This window comes from Columba livia, chromosome 4 (genome assembly GCF_036013475.1).
Source record: "Columba livia isolate bColLiv1 breed racing homer chromosome 4, bColLiv1.pat.W.v2, whole genome shotgun sequence".
Classification (NCBI taxonomy): domain Eukaryota; kingdom Metazoa; phylum Chordata; class Aves; order Columbiformes; family Columbidae; genus Columba; species Columba livia.
The window spans coordinates 68,515,196-68,530,858 of NC_088605.1; the positions used below are offsets into that span (position 1 = coordinate 68,515,196).

General features: G+C 39.2%; 1 long non-coding RNA gene across 2 annotated transcripts in view; it reads left to right on the top strand.

The window, feature by feature from the left end:
- The first annotated feature begins 6 nt into the window (after positions 1 to 6).
- LOC110356355 (uncharacterized) overlaps positions 7 to 15,663 on the top strand; it is a 79,786-nt gene continuing 64,129 nt past the window's right edge. The window contains exons 1-3 of one of the 2 annotated variants that reach the window (XR_002409553.2): positions 7 to 3,293; positions 4,049 to 4,151; positions 12,909 to 12,968. This is a non-coding gene — a long non-coding RNA (uncharacterized LOC110356355). Of the gene's footprint in view, positions 4,152 to 12,908; positions 12,969 to 15,663 lie in introns of both variants that reach the window. The other variant, XR_010472444.1, reaches the window with a different exon arrangement.

Below are 15,663 nucleotides of genomic sequence, written 5' to 3' on the forward strand. Positions count from 1 at the left end.
GGGCTGGGAAATTAAAGATAAATGGAAGGAGAAGTTACCAAGTTGTTTGTGGGAGGTGGGAAAGTGGTTTCCAAAAGTGTGAGGAGGAGACGGAGGGGACAGAGAGCCCTGGGTAGATGCACTGAGCTGGCACAGCAAGAAGAAGAAATATTATAGCATTTCCTGGTAGAGAGAGTTATTAAGTACACGAGTTCCATGCTGCTATACACAGGTAAGGTCTGCTTTGCCCAGCCATCCCAAGCATGCTTTTCCATTCTCATTAACTTAGGCCTTAAATCAGCTAAGAGTGCCTTAAAAAGGTCCCTTGAGCTGGTTTCTGGAACAAAGCTGATGACAAATTCACATCAGTAGTTTTGACACCCTTGTGCTGAGCCAGTATGTCTGAAGGCAGCAGGAGGCAGCGGCTCTGCCAGCCTTTCCCATGGGCACTCCGAGTGAGTTTGTCACAGTATCACACAGTATCACAGTATGTTTGGGATTGGAAGGGACCTCAAAAGATCATCTAGTCCAATCCCGCTGCTGAAGCAGGAACACCTAGGTGAGGTCGCACAGGAACATGTCCAGGCAGGTCTTGAATGTCTTCAGCGAAGGAGACTCCACAACCCCCCTGGGCAGCCTGTTCCAGTGTCTGTCACCCTCACTGAGAAGAAGTTTTTTCTCAAATTTAAGCGTAACCTCTTGTGTTCCAGCTTGATCCCATTACCCCTTGTCCTATCACTGTTTGCCACTGAGAAGAGCCTGGCTCCATCCTCTTGAGAGTCACCCTTTATTTATTTATAAACATTAATAAGGTCACCCCTCCGTCTCCTCCAGACTAAAGAGACCCAGCTCCCTCAGCCTTTCTTCATAAGGGAGGTGCTCCACTCCCTTAATCATCTCAGTTGCCCTACACTGGACCCTCCCCAGCAGTTCCCTGTCCTTCTTGAACTGAGGGGCCCAGAACTGGACACAATATTCTAGATGGGGTCTCACCAGGGTGGAGTAGAGGGGAAGGAGAACCTCTCTGACTAACCACCCCCCTTGCAATACACCCGAGGATGCCATTGGCCTTCCTGGCCACAAGGGCACAGTGCTGGCTCATGGTCATCCTGTTGTCCACCAGGACCCCCAGGTCCCTTTCCCCTACACTGCTCTCTAATATGTAATTTCCCAACCTATAGTGGAACCTGGGGTTGTTCCTGCCCAGATGCAGGACTCTACACTTTCCCTTGTTACATTTCATCAGGTTATTCCCCGCCCAACTCTCCAGCCTGCCCAGGTCCCGCTGGATGGCAGCACAGCCTTCTGGCATGTCAGCCACTCCTCCCAGCTTAGTGTCATCAGCAAACTTGCTGATAGTACACTCAATTCCCTGGTCCAAATCATTAATGAATATATTGAATAATATTGGCCCCAGTACTGACCCCTGAGGCACTGCACTAGATACTGGCCTCCAGCTAGACTCCGCACCATTGACTACCACTCTCTGGCTTCTCTCCTTAAGCCAGTTTGCAACCCACCTCACTACTCTAATTGTCTAGACCACACCTCCTCAACTTAGCTGTGAGGATGCTGTGGGAGACTGTGTCAAAGGCTTTACTGAAGTGAAACAGCCCTTCTCTTAGTTACATGCCAGTGCTCTAAATTACTTCACAAAATCTGTAATTCAGCACAGTGGAAGCATGTTTCCTACTTTTAGAAGGTGCTGTTACCTGCCTTAGTGTTTATACCTCAGACTGTCTTTACTGCGTCCGTCAGTATTGGCTTGCTTCTCATTAAAAATAAATCAATAAAGGGCAATGCATGCCCGCAGGCATCTCCTTCCCTCCAAGTTTGACAAGATGAAAGCTCACATCTAGGCCAAATGATTTTACTAATAATACTCTAAATGCATTCTCTCTGCTGATATTCTAAAATCTAAAAAGAAAAATTATGCATGAGAAAGAACCAGCTGATGAAGTCTGAAGTTCACTCAACAGTGCTTTGTTAAACCAAACAGACATATTTATTGTACATCTATCTGAAAGGTAAACGTGAGAAAGCACAGTAACACTACTATCAGATTAACATTTTGGATTCAGTCAACTTGTGTTAAAGTTTTCCTGCATTTCCACACCTCATCTTCAGCTGTTCATCACCCCTTTCCAGAAATTACCAGCCTCTCAGATCTGTCAGTGTAACTGCACGTGTGGTCTTTCCACAAGCCAGTGTTGCCAAACTGAGCTGTGTTAGATAACCCCTATGATTACAAATCTTTCAGCCATTGGATTGATTTAGACAGAACTGGGTTAAAAGCAATCAGATATGTTGTTAGTTGACAGTTCGGAGAAGTTTGTAGCCTCTGGTAGTGATGAGATGGCCAACAAGATTAGCAGAAAGTAGTAATAACCTCAAGCTGGTGCGATTACTGCCCAAATAGCCTTACTTAGCATCAATGATCCTATGTGGACAAGCTGCACCTATTAATACTAAGAAGGTAATATAATTATTATACCTGAAATACTGACAGTGTTACTGTTCTATGTGGTACTTCTTAAAAGCGACAGAATCAGACTTACAGTTATGCTTATAATTTTCTGTTACCCTAGGAAAAGAGTCCTCTATCAACAAGGGGTGTTGTGTAACTCTTGGCCAGTCAATGGCTAACACCTCAGCAGGTTACCTTCTTGCTCATTATGTATAGAAAATAGTTGTCTTCAGTGTTACTAAACATTAAAAGTATGCATGTCAAACAGGTCTAAGATGAGGTGAGTTACAGCAGGTTACAGCATATTGCTTCTGTGAAAATTTCGTTGAGTGTGTGAGAGGTAATGAGATTGGAGGAGGTATCATAAGCCATGCACTTTTCCCCATTCCTAATAACCTATTAATATGTGAACTAAAAAGTGTTCATATTTTTATGTATGACATTGTTTTCAAATTTGAGCATGAGAAGAGGTTTTGGTGTCAGCTGCTAGAAGAAGAAATAACTAAGTGTACAGAAGAGTTTGAAGACAAAAGAGTTTGCAGACCTCCATGAAGAAGGAGATAACGTTTAAAAAACGACAGAAGTTTTACACTTCAGTATTTGGGGCACATGGCAGTTGCACCCTCTCCCACCCCCGCCCCGTTCCGAGAACTGATATGGCAGTTGCACATCCCCCTCTCCTTCAATGGGGCAGTTAACAGCTTCTTTTGTGAGACCCTCAATTCGTTGGCCGGGGTCGTTAGCAGAGAAAGGGTGGTGCTGATGAGCCAGGAAGCTTCTGGGGCGCCGACAGCCGGAGTAGGGGGGTGCATAGAGGTCGAGAAGCTTCTGGAATGCCCACAGCCAGGTATGATCGGACTATAAAACTGGGTGCCTGCTGAAGATCCCCTTTGTGTGGTCTTCTTGGAGCAGCAGGTCTGCATGCCGGAGCCCTCCCCTTAGACTGGGATGCCGTCTAAGGTAACTTCCTGGGAATGGGAGCGCCTCACCTCCTTGTTTGTGTGAGTGATATCCTTGAATAATTCCTTGCCAGATCAGGCAAGTGTAAGCCCCTTGCCGAACCCAGGCAAGTGTAACACCCTGCCTAATTCAGACAAGTGTAGTCTTTGTTAATACAAGCAAGTGTAGTATCCTGGAGTCGGAGATGGCTCTGGCTTTGTTTCTTGTGAGTGCATGCACGCATGCTGTGGATCTCCATCATTCATTTGCTGTACCCCAGTAATTTCCTCAACTGATATCCAAACCTGTATTTTATGTTACCAGAGTGCTAACTAACTGTATAAACCCTGTTTATAGTTGGTTGTTTTCCCGGACTTTTCCAGCCAGAATAAAAGTCTGTTTTGGATCTTGTTTGCCCCCCAAAACTGATTTTGGGGTGCCTCTGTGACAGTGCAGTATTAATGAAGCCAAATTATAGTATTATAGATGCAAATACTATCTAGTATAATGAAGTCTAGAATAAGTATAAATTTATTTAAAAATAAACCTGATTTTCAGTGCAAAATTGTATTTGTGCTTTTGACTGGATAAAGTCTTTATGTACAGTTACATGAAGGTGAATATTTTTCTTAATTGCACTGTTTTACTTTTTAATATTTTCAGTCCAGATCCTTCTTGTCATGCTTCTGACTGGTCTGTCCAACCTGTGTTGCTGCACAGACTGGGGCAACCTCTTCCATGCTGGCTGAGACAGGAGCTATAGAAGGTGAGACGGCATTGAGCATGGTAAGGAAATTAGGTGCTCTTGGAACATGGGAGACTTCCATACAGCCTAAAAGATAAATGTAAAACCAAAACAGATTCATTTGGAGCAGACACTTGGAAGTATATTAGCATTTTCATGTTTACTTAGACTCATGTGTAATTAGTATAGTTGCAGTAAACTTCTCTCAAGGGAATAAATTACTGGGAAAAAAAAAAATCCATTCACACATACTCTATTTAGTGAGGTAAAACAACAGATCTTAAAAGAACCACAGCAATCCAGAAGAAATGCAGAGTCCCATGTAAATGGTTGTCTCATTTTTTTTCTCCAAGAAAATGGTTCCAAAACAGGAAGAAAAGGAGTAAATCTCTGGGGCATAGGAGGCTGCTTCTGCCATTTTAAATCAATATTAGAGCATGGAAATGGTAGGACACTGGCTTGCCTCTGAAGGTGGCTTAAATGACATGAAAACCAGGCAAAGATTCTGATCTTACATTACAGTTTCTTCTAAGCAACATAATCCCATTTACATTACAGAAGGCTAAGAAGAGTGAAAAATCAGATTCTGGGGATCTTTTTTAAAAAATGTCTGTGTTTGTTGCTGAAAAAAAAAAAAAGTTCTAAAAGCTGTAAGACCCCAGCCTCTCCCCCGCCCCCAATTTTGAGAAAAGCAATTGAACATAAACCTAGTCTGGGACTTACTGAACAGAGCACCTAACCACATATATAAGACTCAGTGGCAAGAGCAGCATTTCAGCATGTATGTTGAATTGTATGTGCTTTTGTGGGTACAAGAACTATTTCTTGGGCTCATAGCAGTGGCAGGAGGAAGGAAAAAAATGCTTAAGCAGAGGCTGTGTTTCTTTGTACTTCTCTGTATTATGTTTTGTAGTTGTGTCTGAGCTCTATAAACAGGTGTGTTTATAAACCTAAATAAATGACCCAGAGAGCACATAAACACCTGGGATGGCAAGCAGACAGGTGGTCATCTGTTTGAGCCTTCAGTTACATTTTCTCTATAATTAGTTGTCTAATTGCTTGTCCAGAGTTGTAGCTAATGTATTTACACATGTAATTAATTATACTTTTGAAAAAATCAAGCAAACATTTTCAGTTGTTTGTCATTTTTAATTTATCTGTGGAATGACAAACTATCATGCTACTGAACTGTTTCGTTTTTTTTTATGGACTACATTAGGGCTGCATTGTGGATATGTTGGTAGAAGGACATTTGATTCCTAATTATTTCTCAGGCTAAATAAGGAAACAGAGAATATCATTTGCAACTAAGTTAGCATTGTGGCCAGTGGCAGGCAGGGCAGGAATACCTTAAGAGTATGGCTGGGGAGAAATCTAGGGCATACTAGATAGCCACAATTTTTATTCCTTTTTTCTTCTCTCCTATATATATTAAGGAATGGCCTCATTGACTTTGAGTGTTGAATTTGGAAAGGGAGCTTAGACTTACTACTTTTGTGAGGCACTTGGCAAACTTCTGGTAGTGGGTAAAACTTTAATATTCACCTGTGAGAGAATTCTTATGTTAGAAAGTGCCCAAAGAATAGCGTTGCAAATGTGCTTTTCTCCACTTTGTATGATGTGTCAAACTAATTTTTACTGGGGGCTACATCAGCCTCGCAGTTGCCTTTAAAGGGCCAGATGTAATTTTAGGACTCTATAAATGTAACTGCTCCTACATTTAGGAAAGAAAGACAAAACAAAGTCTTAAACTGCTAAGAACCGAAACATCTACAAGGTGTTGGGATTAGGAAAAAAATAAAGTCAGAAGTAAAAATGGCAGGACTGACTCCTCAGCTACTGAAAATGAGGACTATAGTGCTATCCAGTTAATTACTTCTTGTAGATCTATCCAAGTTAAAAATACTTTAAATGTTTTGCCAGTTCATCATCCATTGCTTCTGTAACTTTACTGACACATTAAGTGTGAGGAGTGTTATGTTGCAGAGTGTAGCAGAGGTATCAGAGGAACAGATCTCACAGACTATGAACCTAGTAATTACAGTATAATTATTTTTTCATAGCTTTAAATTATTATATCTATCAAATATAAATTTACCTTTATTCCTAACTGTTAATTAATTAGTATACCCCCTACTTTGAGAAGGATATTGATAAATTACAAGGGAAACTGCTCATTTAACTCGTATTTTCCCTTGTTTGAATCTCATAGTTTTATCTACTATTAGAAATAATGACGTGTGGAAGTCTGCTCTTCAGAAAACTGTCTAACCAAATATCGAAAGTGGACATGCAAGTCAGCAGAGAAACAAAATGGGCAGGCTGTAAACACAGGAAAAGGAAATATGCTTGAGCAAGAATATGGGCTCACTGATCGAGCTAGGCTATGAGATCATTGATGATGACTAGAATGAGATAGTTTGGCAAGAGCTACAGAAATTTTGTAGTAGGTAATTTCAGATTCATCTGTCAAGAGGACGAATTTCTTTCAAACCATTGTTATGCAGAGACTCCTGATCTGTAGTATGAAATTTTATACTCTTTCTAAAGCTGTTTAATGGTAGTTAAGAGTTAACTCTGAAGGCTTTTCTTATCTATAGATAGATATAGATTTGTCCTTGAAGCATGCTAAAGCATTAGCTTCAGTAATATGTTGTAATAGTTAGATGAAAACTGCCTTAAGAAGAGAAGCAAAAAGGACAACCTTTAGGAAATAAAATAAATAATTTGGGATTGATTTTGGTATGTACTTAACTCACAATGGCACTGCCAAATAATATTTCATTAGAGAAAACAGAACTAGGTCTTGGCATTCCCCAGAAAAAAAACACACCGTTGCAGTGATTTCTATGGACTTCAGTTCAGCAATAAAACCAGGAAATAACAGAACAAAGTGAGTAAAAAAGACACCAGCTTTCCAAACTCTGAAATACCTCCTAGCTAATTGGTGAGATGATAACAAAAGTGCTACACAGTTCCACAGCGTCGTGGAAAAGATGGAGACTTAGATTAATTTGCCCAAATCAAGGCATCCAGCACAAGAGGAGATGCTCTGCAGTCCATCAGTGGGCTGCTGCTGGGGATGATGGACCTGCGCTATGGGTATGAGCCCCAGGTGCCCTCAGGTGTTGTGTCCATGTGGAGCTGGTGGCCTCCTCCTGTCCCTGGTGGAGGTGAAAGCCAGTCAGAACAAGAGATGATCACAGGTAACTTCCTCTGATTATCTTGATATCAGACTAATGATCAGCGTTAGGTGATATTAAAAAAGCAGTTACGTGGCATAAGCAGCTATGATTCCCATGGGTAAAACACTGAACCAATGTTCTGCAGAAATTTCTGCACTTGATTATTTCAAGCTGTTTAGATAGTTAGATGCAAAATCAAATACAAGAAGTTGATTCTCTGCCGAACTATTTACCTGAACCATTTGGTGATGATAGCTAATACTCACTACTCAAGGTAAAACTCATTGCATTGCTTCATTTCTGTCGTGATGATGAAATCATGCTTTGCTTCAGATCTGAAGTGTGGCATAAGCTAATCTTCTTTCTGACAGATTTTCTTCTGGGTGTAACTGCTGCTTTTTGCCATTCACCACTGAGTTATATGTATTTTTTTTCTCTGTCTTTCCCCCTCACCTCCCCCCTTTTTTTCTGGTTTAATTAATATGATCACCTGGGTTATCTGAAATGACCTGTGCAACATAAATGAATCACCTTTTTCAGTTTGTAAGCTTATTTTATGCACCAGCTTACTGCACTGTGCAACACAGAGTGTTAAAATAGGGCTTGTAACTTTCAGGGTATTAATTCACTGGCATAATAGAATAAATCTGAAAAGATTTCATAAGATAAAACTTTGCTTTTTCTTCTCATTTTCAGCTATAGGATTTCAAAATGCTTTTGGCTCTGTCTGCTTCCAGTACTGGCTCTCCAGGAATCCTTATTCCAGTCTCTTAGGTGGGAAGCCAAAGGAACAGAGAGAGGAATTGTCTGAATCCATTGAAAAAAAGTCTGTCAAAACTCAGTGTAGAATTTTGTGATCTTAACAGTGCCTCACTAAAGACAGCCGTCTGGGGATTGGCAAGGGAGACAGGATAAGCACACAGATGTAGGTATGTGGATATTTAGTTGACAAAAAGCCTCAATTCTGTAACCAGAGTCCTGTGAAGACACATGTATCTAAAGCTTGCAATGGTTCCAGAAATCTTTAAGCTATTTAATTAAAAAAGAAGCTATAGCTTTAGAAAACTGATTTTTAATTTTGTTGCAGGTTCCAGAGGTTTTAGGGGAGAAAATGGGGAGGGTTGGGTGCAACCAGAGAAGTCAGCCATGACCTTAAGTACTTGTTACTTTGAAGGTGCTGTCCCCATTTTGTGTCTGCCTAATGCAATTCACAGTGGGCAGACAGACATTTTGACTACACCGTAGCAGTTTTTGAAAAGGCAAATACCTTGGGCTGTCTTGCATTATTTTTATTTTATAATTAATCATTAACTGATGCCCTTTATAAAATAAAAATAAGGCACAGCAGCTGGGTTATTTGCCTTTGAAAAGCTGTTACTATGCACACAGCATGCCTTTCTTCTTGTCACTGCTAATGTCACAAAGATGTAAGGAGGGAAAATGCTACGCTGACATCACATCATGTCCAGTACAAATGAAAGTGCCATAAACATTCGAAAAACATATGAATAGTAACAGCTTCATTGACAACTGCTTCCACTGGGCCATCATGAAGGATGATATCAAATGCATGTTTAGTATGCATGGATAAATGCACAGGATATATTTCTGTAGAACTGTCAAGCCATTTTTAAAACTTGTTTTTTTGCAAAGTCACCTGTTTACCTGAAAATTTTTTGTTATTTTTGTTCCTCAAAGATCACCTGAAAAAGAGGTAGAACTCCTTAGTGGATACATTTCTGCAGCAACACCTGAGCACCTAACAGCATCTCTCACAAGAATGTCCTTTCCCACTTTGACCCAGTAAATGTAGATGAAACCAAAATCCTCATGAGAGTCAATGTAAATTCTGCCTCAGTTAACTGTGCTGACCCTCTGAAAAACATTAGTGTATAAAATGTGGGAGAGAGACATTAATTGGAAAACCACATCATATGATAACATGAAACTCAATTAAGTCCAGTAAGCTGCTTCCAAAGATGTCTGGGAGTGGGTGCTTAATAGAAAAGAAACTGAACAGTTTTTGTGGTCATCATAGAGCACCCTTTCAAATCTTTCCGGTAACATCTGAAGCCTGGAAATTAATTCAGAATTTTAGCCTATGCTGAGGCATGGACAGAGCAACTGGTCTCAATCCATCACAGTTCTGAAAACTGGTATTCAACACCTTGAACATGGTAGGGGATAGCCAGACAGAAGCAAGCATATTGCTGAAAACTGTGCAAATATTCATGTTTGGTAAATACACTATGTATTTACACAGGCAGCACTTGAAGCTACATTACAAGCCAAACAACTGATTCAGGGAAGCCAAGTGGATGCATGGGTAACTAAGCACACAGGTATACACATGTAGATTTATATGTGTGTGTGCAGATTTATATGTTTACCTGCATACAGGAGTATATTTAGATATATGGGAAGCATTGTAAAGACAAGAAAACATGTGAACGTGAAAGAAAAACAAGCATATATGTGCAGGGCTAGTTCAGGATTTCACAGCAGTGTGAGAAATGGCTGTGGTATCACTCCAGTACTCCTTTGGGATTGCTAGTGACAGCAGAAAACACTGAGTATCAGCATGAATTTAGGTGTGGGGGTCAAAAGTCGTTAGCATCCAAGAGGTTGACAGGAGCCAGTAAAGTCAAGGAAGTTTTAAAGTATTTTGAGAAGAAAAAAGTTTGTAATGTGTTCGATGGATTTGAGAGCCTGCATAAAGAAGGTGTGTGATGCTGAGGGCAGTGTCCTATGAGAAGCTTTAGGCATCTCCTTCCCTAGGAGCTTTTTCTGTTTTTCTCAAGTCGCTGGGGTGTGGACACCTACCACCCTCATGTTCATCATGAACAACCACCACCCTCAGTCCCCAGCAGAGGTGACCTCCCTTTTCCCCAGGAGGCCCCACCTGCCTTCTTGCTCTGCACATCCTGCTCAGGGCAGGAGAAGTGGCAAAGCTGCCTCCATGCCTGGAAGAGGACGAAGGGGCTGAGAAACCACAGAGTGGGATTTTGAGTCTCTACTTCATGTGTTGGCAAGATACCCATGTCCTCCGTGCTTGCCTGATCCTTGGTGCATTATAATTTGCTCTTCTCAACTGTTTTTTAGATACATGTGACACAAAAATAAGTGTGATTGGCAGAGCAGCAGAGAAAACTCAGTTTAGTAGTAATAGCCCACCTGCACACACCCACAAAAAAATCTTAGAAGTGTGTAATCTATTTAATTTTAAAGTAGCCTCGTCTATCTCTCTGACTAATTGTTACATTGTTAAATAAGATCAAAGTGTGATTGATGATCTTCAAATCTGGGTTTCTAAACTATCCAACTGCATGTACAACCCTGTCATGAGAGCACCCTGTTATCAAATGCCAGATCTTTTCGAGGAAGCTCACATATTTCTAAAGCTCTCCTTACTAATTAAATGACTTTTTCACTACTATAACAAATGCCACTCATAATGTTAATGAAAGCATTAGGCTAGTGTTGCAGCTAAGAGATTAGTAGGGCATGTTAGTAGATTTTGGATTATCTGTTTTAAATTGTTTTGCCCTTTTTTTTTATTTTTTTTTTTTTAATTGGAAGCCTAATTTGAATATAGAATATGAGGGTTCTGTAAAGCTGCTTAGCATTTGAATATTTCCCACCACCCCTTCCCCACAGTGGCCTTTTCAGATCTTTTCTTAACATGTTTAGTACAAAAATCAGTCATCAAGAGTAATATGTAAAAAAGATGGATGGAGAGACGTAGAACATTAATATATGATGGTGGTGGTAAGCTTGACAGCTGTCAACTTTATCTATGTGCATTTATCTCGTACTCTGTATTATTTATTCATCTGAAACACATTTGAAAATGAAGCAGACGAAAGGTAATATAAGGTAAATTAAGCTTGTTTAGGGCAACCAGAGATCAGAACTGAATAAAATAATCTACAGGAGCAGACCACCTGGGTATTAGTGACTGTTTCCATACGTGAGGTGTTTCACTTAAAAACATGACTCGAATTATTCAAGAGTAGCTAGTGTCTCCAGCCCCAAAGCATCTTTAGTTTATTCTTCTGACTGTGCTCATAATAAATATTTTACATCAAATGGGGAGAAAAGAAGGAAAATAAGGAAGATTGACCAGTCTAAGGAGAAAGGTGTATTGAAAGATTGACCTTATAATGAAACACCACACCCACATTAAGAGAATGGGAAAATTTAACTCAGGTGTGGGTACTTAGGCTGAGCAGGTGTGCCCCAGGAGAAGCATAACTGAGGCTAGGTATTGATGAAGCTTTCTTGCATTATCTTTTTATGCTGAGTTTCAAATGTTCTCATCTCCTTGATTTTTAATTGTATTTTATTTAATGTAGCATAGCTCAAGGCTGTTGTTGAGTGTTAAGCTGGTATATATTGTTATTGCTGCTAGATGTTGCGTGAAGGATGGTGGGTTGGCCTCTGTCTACATAGCTTTGCGCCCTTGCTCCGTTTTATCTTTGTTATATGGTAGTAAATAGCCAGTGAAACTTGGGTAGAGTTGTATTAGTCATAACAATCAAGAGCTCTGACTTGAAAAATCAACATTGAGCTCTTCAAGCTGGATTTCTTTTCAAACAGCTTGTTAACTAATCCAATTAAGGGCTCCTGTATTTACTATCTTGCTACTTTATTTGTATGGGGACTAGGATTTTAGGTACTATACAGTGTACAGGTGATGTGAGTTTGATTTATTCTCATCTTTTCTGTTCCCACTACCATGTTAGGAGGCAGCTGTTCTTCACAGAGCAGAGATGTCTTCTAAATACATCTGTAAGCTAATCAGTAACTCTACAGACTCTTCATGGCTGGTTTAAATCTAAGCCTAGTTAAGCCAATGACTGTTTTTATTGCTCATGAAACTCAAAACATAAACCAGCTTTTCTATGTGACTGTGTTTTTTCCTTATTAAAATCAGGAGAGCCTTTGCTGAGATGACTACAGGCAATAACGACATTTTTTTGAACCCAGAAGTTTATGGCAAGACCTCTCTGTTGGGATGTGGGTGCACCATTTTATATTTTCTCCTTGGCATTTTGCACTTAACCCTTTGGAGCTAGGGAGCCCTGGCAGTAACAAGTAGATTAGTTTTAGAAGGGTTGTTTCTCTCTGATCTGTCCACCCCAGGTTATATAAAATATATGAATATTTAGTAGAACAGTGAGGACATATTAATAAGTCTGTAGCCAGAACTTTAAGGGATCTACTGTAACAAAGGAAAATCTGGATTCCGGTTGCTACTTCTATTAATGCTTAACTGTGTTATACAATAGAAAAGATTGACACATTTCTTTCAGCCTTGTTATTAGAGACTATATTACTAGTATGTTGTCCCTCCCTCTCATCACCAAGTATGTTAACAGAGCTACATTCCTTTACTTTTCAGCGGCTGATCAAAAAGAACAGGCTTGGCTATCTCTGTGCACTTGATTTACACATCCAAAGGGGCACTTCAGTCACTATGTCTAACCAGCAAATGGAGTTTTTTTGAAACTAGGGACTCAGTCGACAAGACAGGTTTGGCAAATCTGAGCAAGGGAATTATTTGCTGATGTTAATTTCATTTCATTCACAGAAACAAACCTTGTACTGCTTGTATCCTGCTTGGAGTCCAGGAGGTATTCAAATCTTTAAGGTAAGCCACAGTTATGCTGAATTACTCTAGTTGTCCTTGTAAGAAGTTCCGTGTAAATTAAATATGGCTCTAAATCGTCAGTTTCACTTTGGATTTGGTAAATCTGAGGCTTTGATATTGGTATTTAATGTCAGCATTGAACATTCTTCCAAAAAGAGGGCTGCACTTCTTGCATATTATAACTAATTCTGAAAAGCGATGATAGTACCTAGTTGAGACAGAAGGAACTGTAGAAGAAATGTTTTTCCAACAGATTTGTCTTGCTTGTTAAGGGGATCAAGAGCTCCAGAAGGGGCCAAACTGCATTTTGTGGGTTCTGGAGTCTCTCATCATGCTCTGTAATAAATTGCTCTGACAGTTCTGGCTTGTTGCTACCTTAATATTTAGGCTAAGTGCTCTAATCAGATGCTTACTGTTGTAAACTTCTTGTTAAATATTTTCCAGTTCTTTCTCAGGGTGAAATTGTTTGTGCTTTTCCATTTTAAAGATGGCAGAACTCTACAGGTAGTTCTATAAAAGAAAAATATATTTTGTAGCAAGTTTATTTTGTCAGTGTGTTTTTTTATTTTGTTGGTTTTAAAATTATTTTTAAATTTGGGAGTTTTGGTTTGGTTGTTTGTTTTTTTTAAATCTCATTCTGTTTTGGTTTGAGACAGACTAAAATGAGAGTGTTCTAGAGATTCATTTTTCAGTATGTAAAGGAAACTGATTAAGTGACTCTAAGAACAGATCGGCTGCTAGCAGTGTAAATAGAAACGGTACTCTTACAAACCAACCAGCCATGATGCAGAGAGAAGTGTGTATTTTTCATGCCACTTGATCAGTTTCAAGCTAATGTAAATCTACCCCCATTTCTTTTGTGAAAAAAAAATAAAAATGTTTTCTTCTTGGTTTTAAGAGTTATTTGAATTTGAGAGAAGAACAATCTATACAATATTATCTTGAAGAGTAGATTAGTGCATACTGGGAAATGTGTAGACTTCCCTAGTGCTCCAGGACAAATGAAAGCAATGCTAATCTCCTTACCTTGCAGAGAGTGTCAAACATCCATCATCAACAATTTTAAGTTGTAAGATAGATGTTGTCGTATCAGTAATTGTATTAGCTTAGTTATTCTTCTGTACATTAACTAAATTCATCATTTAGTTTACTTAGAAGAATAGCTATGGGGCTAGCCTTTGCAAGGCATACTCACAAACCAAAACAAGTGATGCTATATTTTATTTATTAACTCTTTTTACTGTGTACTTCTTGATGTAATTTTTATGCTTGAGAACTATGCCTTCATTAAGATACATAAGAATAAATATTAGTAGAAAATATAAGAAGTCTTCAAAATACTAGTAATGCTGTAAAATTTAATTAAAGTTTCCAAGTAACAGAATTAATTTCCAAGTCCTAAGCCCTCCAATGCATGGAAGTAAATGGTCAAGGACATTACATATTTTTAGGCTGATCCCATGATGTTTATGCAACTTAGCTGAAAAACACTTCCATTTATATTCTTTAGAAATTTGTTTTTGAAAATTCCACATTTTGCAGCCTGTCCCATCCTTTTCACACTAGGTGTGATTTTTCTCACTGCCGGGTTGATCTCTCCCCTTGCTCAAGAGATGAGTAGGTATCCAGATGAACAACTTGGTTTCTGGTACAACTTCAGAGAAGACTCTCAGAGATCTCCTTCTGAAACACAGCCCCATCAGATACATCGAGCCAGGGAAGTAATGTGAGCTTAAATTGAGAAGTGGACATCAGCACAGGCCATTCTCAAGAGCCCTCCAAGTGAGGAACTGAGGCAGGTTTTGCAGGGCAGAGGTCTGGAGGACAAGGTCTTCGCTTAAGTGATCAATGGGATCCAGTTAGATGCAAGTCAGAAACTGCTTTGACAGCTTGAGGTTAACTGTCAAAGTCTTTGCCTTGCTTTTGAGTTTCTCCATCTTTAAGATAAGGATAGTAAAGAAACTCTCACTTACCTGCCTCACAAAGGTTTGAGATATGTTAGATTGCATGGTGCAATTTGAAGATGAAAAGCAGAGAAGCAATGTTAACTGAAATTAATTTTTAGTCCATACAGGGATGAAACTTAAGTAAATAAAGGATAGATGTGCCAGACTCCTGATAGATACAGTATGTGGAAAGTTTAATACCCTTTGAATGTTCCAGAAATCAGTAGTCCAAAAAGTTCCAGCTCTTTGTTTCATTTTTTCCCCATCAGTAGAAAGTGACAACAAGCTGAAGTATTATTCCAATAATATTCTTGTTTATTGTTCTTTATAAAAGGGCTTCTGGCTAAATTTTCATTACATTTTTTTATTTATCTGTCAACTAATATATATCATTACTTTATGGATGCGCTAAATAAAATGACCCATTTAAAACTTTTGAAGACTATGTGAAAAGGAAAATTGTATATTTCCAACTATGTTGGAAAATTGTATAAATGCTGTATGCAACAAAAGCAAATCTCCTTTTTTTCATTTGAAGGAGAATGGGAAAATAATACATTGTGACTGGTGACATTTCCCTATCCTACCATCTATTTGTAACATGCTTATTTAAAGGCTGCTTTAGCCATATCCATTCATCTTTTCTCCTGGGTCAATTATGCTGTTTGCATTCAAATCAATCCCTTAATCAAGTCCGTTGATAATTGCAGTAGTGCAAGGGAGTTATTTATCATAGAAATGTAATGAAG